Genomic DNA, 7113 nt, shown 5'->3' with positions numbered 1-7113 from the left:
GAGAGCGTCCCAGCGGGAGGCTCCTCGGATGGCTGGGGGTGGGGGGGGCAGCAGGCGGAGGGGGAGTGTGGACAGCCACCGATATCTCTGGGGAAGGGGCGCCCTGGGCTCAGCAGCCTCCGTGGCAGCCTCCGTGGCCTGGATCCTCTCTCCACAGCTGCTCCGAGCTTCCGTGGGACACCCTTGAACGCAGCGCTGGCAGAGAAGGGCGGCAACCGGCACCCACCCTGCGTGGGCGGGACCCCCGAGGCTCCAGGGCTGGGTGCTTGGAGAGGAAATGGGAGGAATGGAGCTGGGGTCCCTGAGAGGTGGGACGGTGCGGGGCTCCGGGGGCCCAGGCCTGGATAGGTACTTCCTGTCCACAGAGTCGGGGTGCAGTTCCTTTGCAGAGTGGTCTGAAGGCTGCCGAGCGATGTGTGGGAGCAGACTGGGATATTTCAGAGCGCTGGAGACACTCCACCCGCCCCTTGGTGCAGCCCCGCCCCAAGCACCGACCCCCAGAGGGCACAGGCCAGGGGTGCAGGGCGGTGAGAGGCTTCCCCAGAGGCAGAGCGGGGAGCAGAACAGGCCGACGGACGAAGTCCACTGCTGAGGGGAGCAGTGGGGAGACAGGAGGGGTCTGCTGCACCCTGGGGGTCCTGCCCTGGCCGGGGAGCGAAGTCTGGGTGAAGCGGCTGCAGCAGCTTCATGGTGCTGCGCTGTACCCCGCTGCGCCCCAGGGAGCCCAGAGCCGCCTCAGGCACTCACCACCACACACTCAGCCCCTCCCTGAGCCCCTCCTGCCAGGCGGGCGCCCTGCCCGTGGCCAAGGAGGCCAGGCCGGCTGCAAGGCGGGAGGGTGTGGAAATGGACCCAGAGGGCAGCCTGCTTCTGCTGCAGCGCCCCACGCTTCGGTCCACATCCCGGTGGGCGCTGGAACCCTGCAGCCTCCTGTCAAAGGGCAGGTCTAGCTCAGCCTGCTGGGGCTGGGATGAAGTGAGGGTGACTGGGGGGCTGCTGTCCTCAGCCCTGACCCATGGCCTGTCACCCAGCTGCAGGCTCCCCCAGGCTCCCCACCTGCCCCTCTCCCCCTCGCAGCCACGTCCCTCTCTACGCGTGAACTGGGGTCCCATGTCCTCAGACCCAGCAGTCCTGGCCGCCAGCCTCCACCAGACCTGAGTCCTCCCTGCCCCTCCCATCTCTGCTCCCCTCCCCCGCCTCCCTGCCGCTCCCAGGAGGAAGAGGAAAGAGGGACAGAATCGCCTGGGGGAGCCGGGGGAGGGGTCTGCCCGACAGGAGACCCAGCCCCCACCTGCTGTCCAGCCTGGAATGCTCCCCCGCCCCCACCTGCCTGGACTTCCCAACCTCCTGCTGGGCCCCTAGGGTTTGAAGTCTGCCTCCGGGGCCCCCCACCAAGCTGCTGCAGCCCCCAGTACCTGGGCAGCCTCCACTGGTGCCCAGGGGCCAGCAGCCCCCCACAAAGCACCCACCCCCGCCTCCCCGGAGGCGCCCCGTGGAATGGGCAGGCTCCAGACTCAGCGCACGGCCTTGTGCAACACACGAAGGCCGGGACAGTGAAGCGTCTTCTGGCCATCCCCACCGTTGAGAAATGTGGGCTGAGGGCCAGCGGCCGGCTGCCCTTCACAGCCTGCCCTTCCGCCGGCCGCTGCCCACCTTCTCCCAGGTAGGTCCCTTCCCAGGGCAGCTGAAACAGCGCTCTGCCCCGAGCGCCAGTGCTCCATGCTTGCCCCTGGTTTCTGGGGTGCCTGCTGGGTCTTCTCTGTGCCCAGGTCACCACCCCAACCCCCACTGTCTTGCTGTGTGAAGGACCCCAGCCAGGGCCCAGAGTCTGCTGCTCACATCGCAAACACCCCATTTCCGGGGCCTCCTTGGTGACCCGGGGGTTAAGTCTCAGCACCATGAAGCTGTCGCAGCCACTGCAGCAGGAGTCCACCCCCGGCCAGGGAGTGACCCAGGGTGATGCAGATGTCCCTGACTCCCCGCTGCCCCCTCAGCAGTGTCTCAGTGGAGCCTCCTGTTCTGCTCCCCACTCTGTCTCTGGGGCGTCCTCTCCCCAGGCCTCTCTGGCCTCGCCCCAGTTCTTGTGTGCATAAATAAATCAACCTGAGTAGAACAAGGCCCCATTTCCAGACAGCGGCCTGTTCTCGGGATGTGGCCAGCGCTCACACATGCTTGGGGACACGGCCCACCCACCGCTGGGGATGGTCTCTACACCGTGGAATCCACTTCAAGTCTTCCTCACAGAGCTGTGAGGCGGAGGGGCTGCCCCCACCCAGGCCCCCCCGCCGCCCCCTGCCACGGAAGCCCTTGGTCTTTCTGTCACTGTCATTTTGCCTCTTCCAGAACCACCTGTAAATGGAGTCGCAGTCTGGGATCTCCTGGGCTTCTCGGACTTGGCGTCTTGTTTTGGGTTCACCCCTGTTCTGAGTATCTGCAGAAGCAGCAAGCTCCGGAGTTTTCAACCAGAACGAGGAGCCCGGCTCCACGGTGGAGGCTTGCGGAGGGCAGGAGCCCCACACTCCACCTCACTCGTGGGGGCCGGGGAGAGGCCCTGGCCTGGTCCCGTCTGGGTGGGACTGGACTTGCCTCCCCTCAGTGGGCCGCCCCTCCCTGCACCCCAAGCCACCTCCGAGCTGCCCCCGCCTGGTCCTTAGGGTTACTGCAGAGGCGGGGGACGTCTGGGTCAGGGCAGTCTGGGCGGTGGACCTCGGCCCCTGTCCCCAGCGCCCAGCGCCCGGGAGACCTGCGCAGGGCTCAGCTGCTCCTGGGCTGGGGCGGGGTTCGCAGAGCGCAGGAGTCCGGTGGGCTCCTGCTCGGGGTCCTGGGGACCCCGCCTGACACTCACGCTGCCCGGCCAAGGGCAGCTCCAGGGCTTTCCGGAATTCTCCTCTGCCCCTCAGGCACCTCACAGAGCCGGGAACCGGGGAGCCGCCGTGTGTGGTCCTCGTCAGCCTGAAACAGACACTGGCCAGTGGACAACAACATGCGGGAAGGTGAGGAGAGCCGGGAGCCTGGCGTCACCAGGACGTGGGGCCCTTGGAGGCGCCCTGAGGGCAGACAGACAGGGAAGCAGGGGGACTACCAGGAAAAGGGGTGCCGGGCGCCGCCCGCTGGTGAGGCCTCTGCATGGCTCCAATCTGGGAGACTAATGGGAAGGGAGATGGTGGAGTTAGCAGAGGGTGAGTCGCCCCTCGGGTGGGGAGCGGCCCGGCGTGGCCCCTGGCGGCGTGGCCTCCCGCAGGCCACCTCAGATCGGCCAGGAGCCTGGCTCTCGCGCCCCCACCAGCCACGGCCCACGGGCCGCCTGGGCTTGCCCCACATCCCAGCGGCAGTGAAGGAGGGAGCAGGCGATGGGGCCCTCGGCGGCCAGCAGGGAGCCCCTCCAAGAGGCCCGCCCGCCCCTGCAGCTGCACAGGCACCAGCCCCCTCAGGAGCCAGCGCCCCCTCTGCGTGTCTGCCACGGCTCCGGCTCCGTCATTCATGTGTCTGGGGTGTTCGGGTTGTTTCCTCTTTTCATGTGGTAAAACTGAAACTGTGGCTAGACAGTGCCCCAGCGCCCGCCCCCACCCCTGTCGCCCCCCCAGGGCTCTGCCCGCCCATGCTGGGGTGCGCGCTCGCTCCCTTTACACTCCCTTCTGGCCATCAGCCCTTGCCTGTTTCCAAACAGGGCGGCTTTGAGGTTGAGCTTGAAGCTTCTCTGCGTTCTGGATGTGGCCCCCGGGCCAGCTGGGCTGCTCCCTGCTGGGGCTGCCGCTGTCTCTGGACAGCCGCTTTTTACTGTTTATTTATGCACACGAGGGCTGGGGTGCAGGCCAGAGGTGTGCGGGCGAGAGGACGCCCCAGAGACAGAGCGGGCAGATGGACTGAGAGGCACTGCTGGGGGGCAGCGGGGAGGGGCAGCGGCGCCCGGCCCCTCCCTGGCCGGGGACCCCACCCAGGCTGCAGCGGCTGCCGAGACTCACCCCTGCGGCACCCGGGCGACCCTGGTTAGAATTTTTTTTGATTTACAAAGTTTTAAAATTTCTGCAAAGCCGAATTTGTGCTTTTGTTTTCATAGCCGGGAAAGGCGCCCACGGCCAGCTCCAGGCCCTTTGGCCTGTTTCCTTCGAAGTTTATCGTTTTAGGTCTGACATTGAGGACTGTGACCTGCTTTGGGTTAACGTATGGGGCATGGTGATGGGTAAGGGCCCAGCCTCGCGCTTGGACTTGCGTTTCCTGCCACCTCGTGCGTGACAGGACCGTCTTTCCCGCCCAAGGGCCTCGCCGCGGGCCGGTGCTCTCGTGACCGTGTACGTCTGTGAGCACCTGTGTTTTCTGTCTGGGCGCTGCCTTTCTGCGGTCACACGCTGCTTTGGCTACGGTAGTTTCCCGAGTTTGAAAACCAGGAAGCGTGAGTCCTCAGGTTTCGTACTTTTTTCACTGTTGGGAGTCATTCGAAATGACACATGAATTTTCAGGTGCGTTTTTCTATTTCTGCAAAAAATAAACGTTACTGGAGTTTTGACAGGGATGGCGTGACTCCGCAGGCCGCTCTGGGAACACTGACAGTAGAGCGCGGGCCTGGGAGGGGCCCTTGACCCACCCCCGGGGGCGCAGCCGCATGGGCCCACATTCCCGGATTCTGCGGGCTGCAGCACCACCTGCCTTCAAAGACCCGATAAGATCTGGACGGCGGGAGGCCTGGAGGAGTCGCATACCTGACAGGCCCTGGGCTGGCAGCCTTTCCCCAGACTTCAGGGAAAGTTGTTTTGACCCCTGACATAAAACCTCTTCTGCGTTCATACGGCGGCCACCCCCCTACCCAAAAGGGGGGAGGAATTGGAGTCTGGAAGTGGGGAGGTGTGCACGGCCCCACGGGGAAGAGGCCACGACCCCCGCCGAGCCCAGAGCCGACTGCACGCCCGGAAGGCCTCTGCCCGCCTCACTGTCCACGGTCGTCGTGTTAGCCCGCGGGCTCGTGAAAGTCTTTTCTCAGGGCACCACAGAGCCTCCATGCTCCGTCTCCCAGGGCCGGGAAGTCCGGCGTCCGCCAGCGAGGGCCGAGCGTCTGCGCCGAGGCCCCGCACGCCACCGCCAGCATCTGTGCTTTCTGCCGGGCGGCTCTTTCCCCAACTTGGTTTCTTTGCTTCCTCAGTGTTTTATTTTCTCTGCTGCTGTAGTACATGGCATCTTTTTGTACCTTCCTTTCCAGATGGCTCATTGTTCGTGTATTAAAATGCAGATGACTTTTGAAAAGGTTTATTTCATTTATTTATGCACACAGAACTGGGGTGCAGTCCAGAGGTGTGGCGGGATGAGAGGACTCCCCAGAGACAGAGGGGGGAGCAGAACAGGCGGGTCCGCTGACACACACTGCTGAGGGGAGCAGGGGGAGACAGGAGGGGTTTGCTGCGCCCTGGGGGTCGCTCCCTGGCCGGGTCAAACCCTTGCAGCAGAGGCTGGGCTGCAGACAGCCTCACAGTGCTGCGCTTTAACCCCTTGCATCACCAGGGAGGGCCCATGTCCATTTTGTTAAGGAGCTCTTATGGACACCGTATCACCCAGGACATCACAGGCACTTCTGGTTTCCAGATCACTCCTGGCCTTGTGGTCATGTGTGATATGAAGGCAGCAAATACCCCTTAGATGGGAATTCTCTCTCCAAAGGCCAGTCGCAGCTGCTGGGTCGTGCTCCCTGGCTTCTCCCAGCCCACACCCCAACAGGCACTGCAAAACCTCCGAGCCAGAATCACGGCGAGATCGGAAATCTGAACAGATCTCTGTCGGGAGGCTGAACCTGTCACCAAAGGTCTCCCAACAGAAGCCTGGGCCTGAGGGTGCCGTCAACTAAACACTGAGAGGAGCTGACACCTGTCTATCTCGATTTTCACCGAAGCTGAGGTGGTGGCAGTGCTTTCTGGTTCGTTCTATGAGGTCAGCATAACCCAAGTACCAAAGTCAGACAGACACCACGAGAAGAGAAAACGACAAGTGTCCTCAGGAACCCTGGTGCAAAAATCCTCAAAATAGACTAGCAAGAAGAACCTAACAGCGGTTAAAGGAATTCCACATCACAACCAGGTGGGACCGACTTCTGGAATGCAAGAAAGGTTGGTAAGTGACAGCAACTGATAGAACACATCAGCGCAAGGAAGGAGACACCACAGAGTCACCTCAGCAGAGGCAGAACAAACAGCTGACGAGTCTAACACCCTTCCCGGCTCACAGAGAGAATGCGCAGTGCGCAGCAACGCAGAGATAAAAGGAGACCTCTTCGGGGCGCCCTGGCATCTCAAGCTGTGGCTGCTGTGGGGAGTCCATGCCCGGCCAGGGAGGGACCCCCAGGGCGCAGCAGACCCCTCTTGTCTCCCGACTGCTCCCTCAGCAGCCTGCTCTGCTCCCCACCCTGTCTCTGGTGAATCCTCTCACTGCCTCTGACCTGTACCCCAGGTCTGTTCTGTATGCACAAATAAATAAATCTTTTAAAAAATCCCCAAAGTGTGGTGCCCAAGAGACTGGGGTTTGCTGGCACATCTGCTGGCCCACGGGTGGCCCTTGGGGACAGACACCCTGCAGGTGGGGCCTTCCAGGTTGTTCTCGGTACCCCTGATGGCACCGATATGAAGTAACATACTGGTCCAAGGTGGGGGAACCCGGAAAACTCCCAATTTGTAACGATGTCAGCTACAAGGTGGGGGTCTCCTGGGACTGAGCCCTAAAGTTTGGGGGCAGCATTCGAACCGAGGGGTAGAACACCCACTGGCTTCCCAGAGACTGGCTGGGAAGGATCCCCTCTCCATGCTGGAGGGTGGGGCTGGGGTGGGGAGGGACGCCCGCGGGGAGGGGCTCTGGTCGCGTCTGGCCTGGGCGCCAGAGGTGCGGGCAGCATGTGGGTCTCTGCACCGTTAAGGTGAAATAAGCCACACGAGGGGCGCAGCCCGCAGGACACGCGCGGCTATAAACCCACCGTGCAGGCGTCGGGGGCCAGCTGGAGCGGCCAGGGCCAGCCGGAGGGGCGCCATCTCACAGGGAGCCGCGCGGCAGGAAGGGCCGCGTCCCGCGCCTTCGTCTTGGACTTGCAGCCGCCAGGTCTGCAGCAGATCCCGTCGGTTGCTTTCTCCAGCCAGCCCCGGG

Source organism: Condylura cristata, unplaced genomic scaffold (genome assembly GCF_000260355.1).
Source record: "Condylura cristata isolate star-nosed mole 26May11 unplaced genomic scaffold, ConCri1.0 scaffold00032, whole genome shotgun sequence".
Lineage (NCBI taxonomy): Eukaryota > Metazoa > Chordata > Mammalia > Eulipotyphla > Talpidae > Condylura > Condylura cristata.
This window is presented reverse-complemented; position numbering follows the sequence as displayed.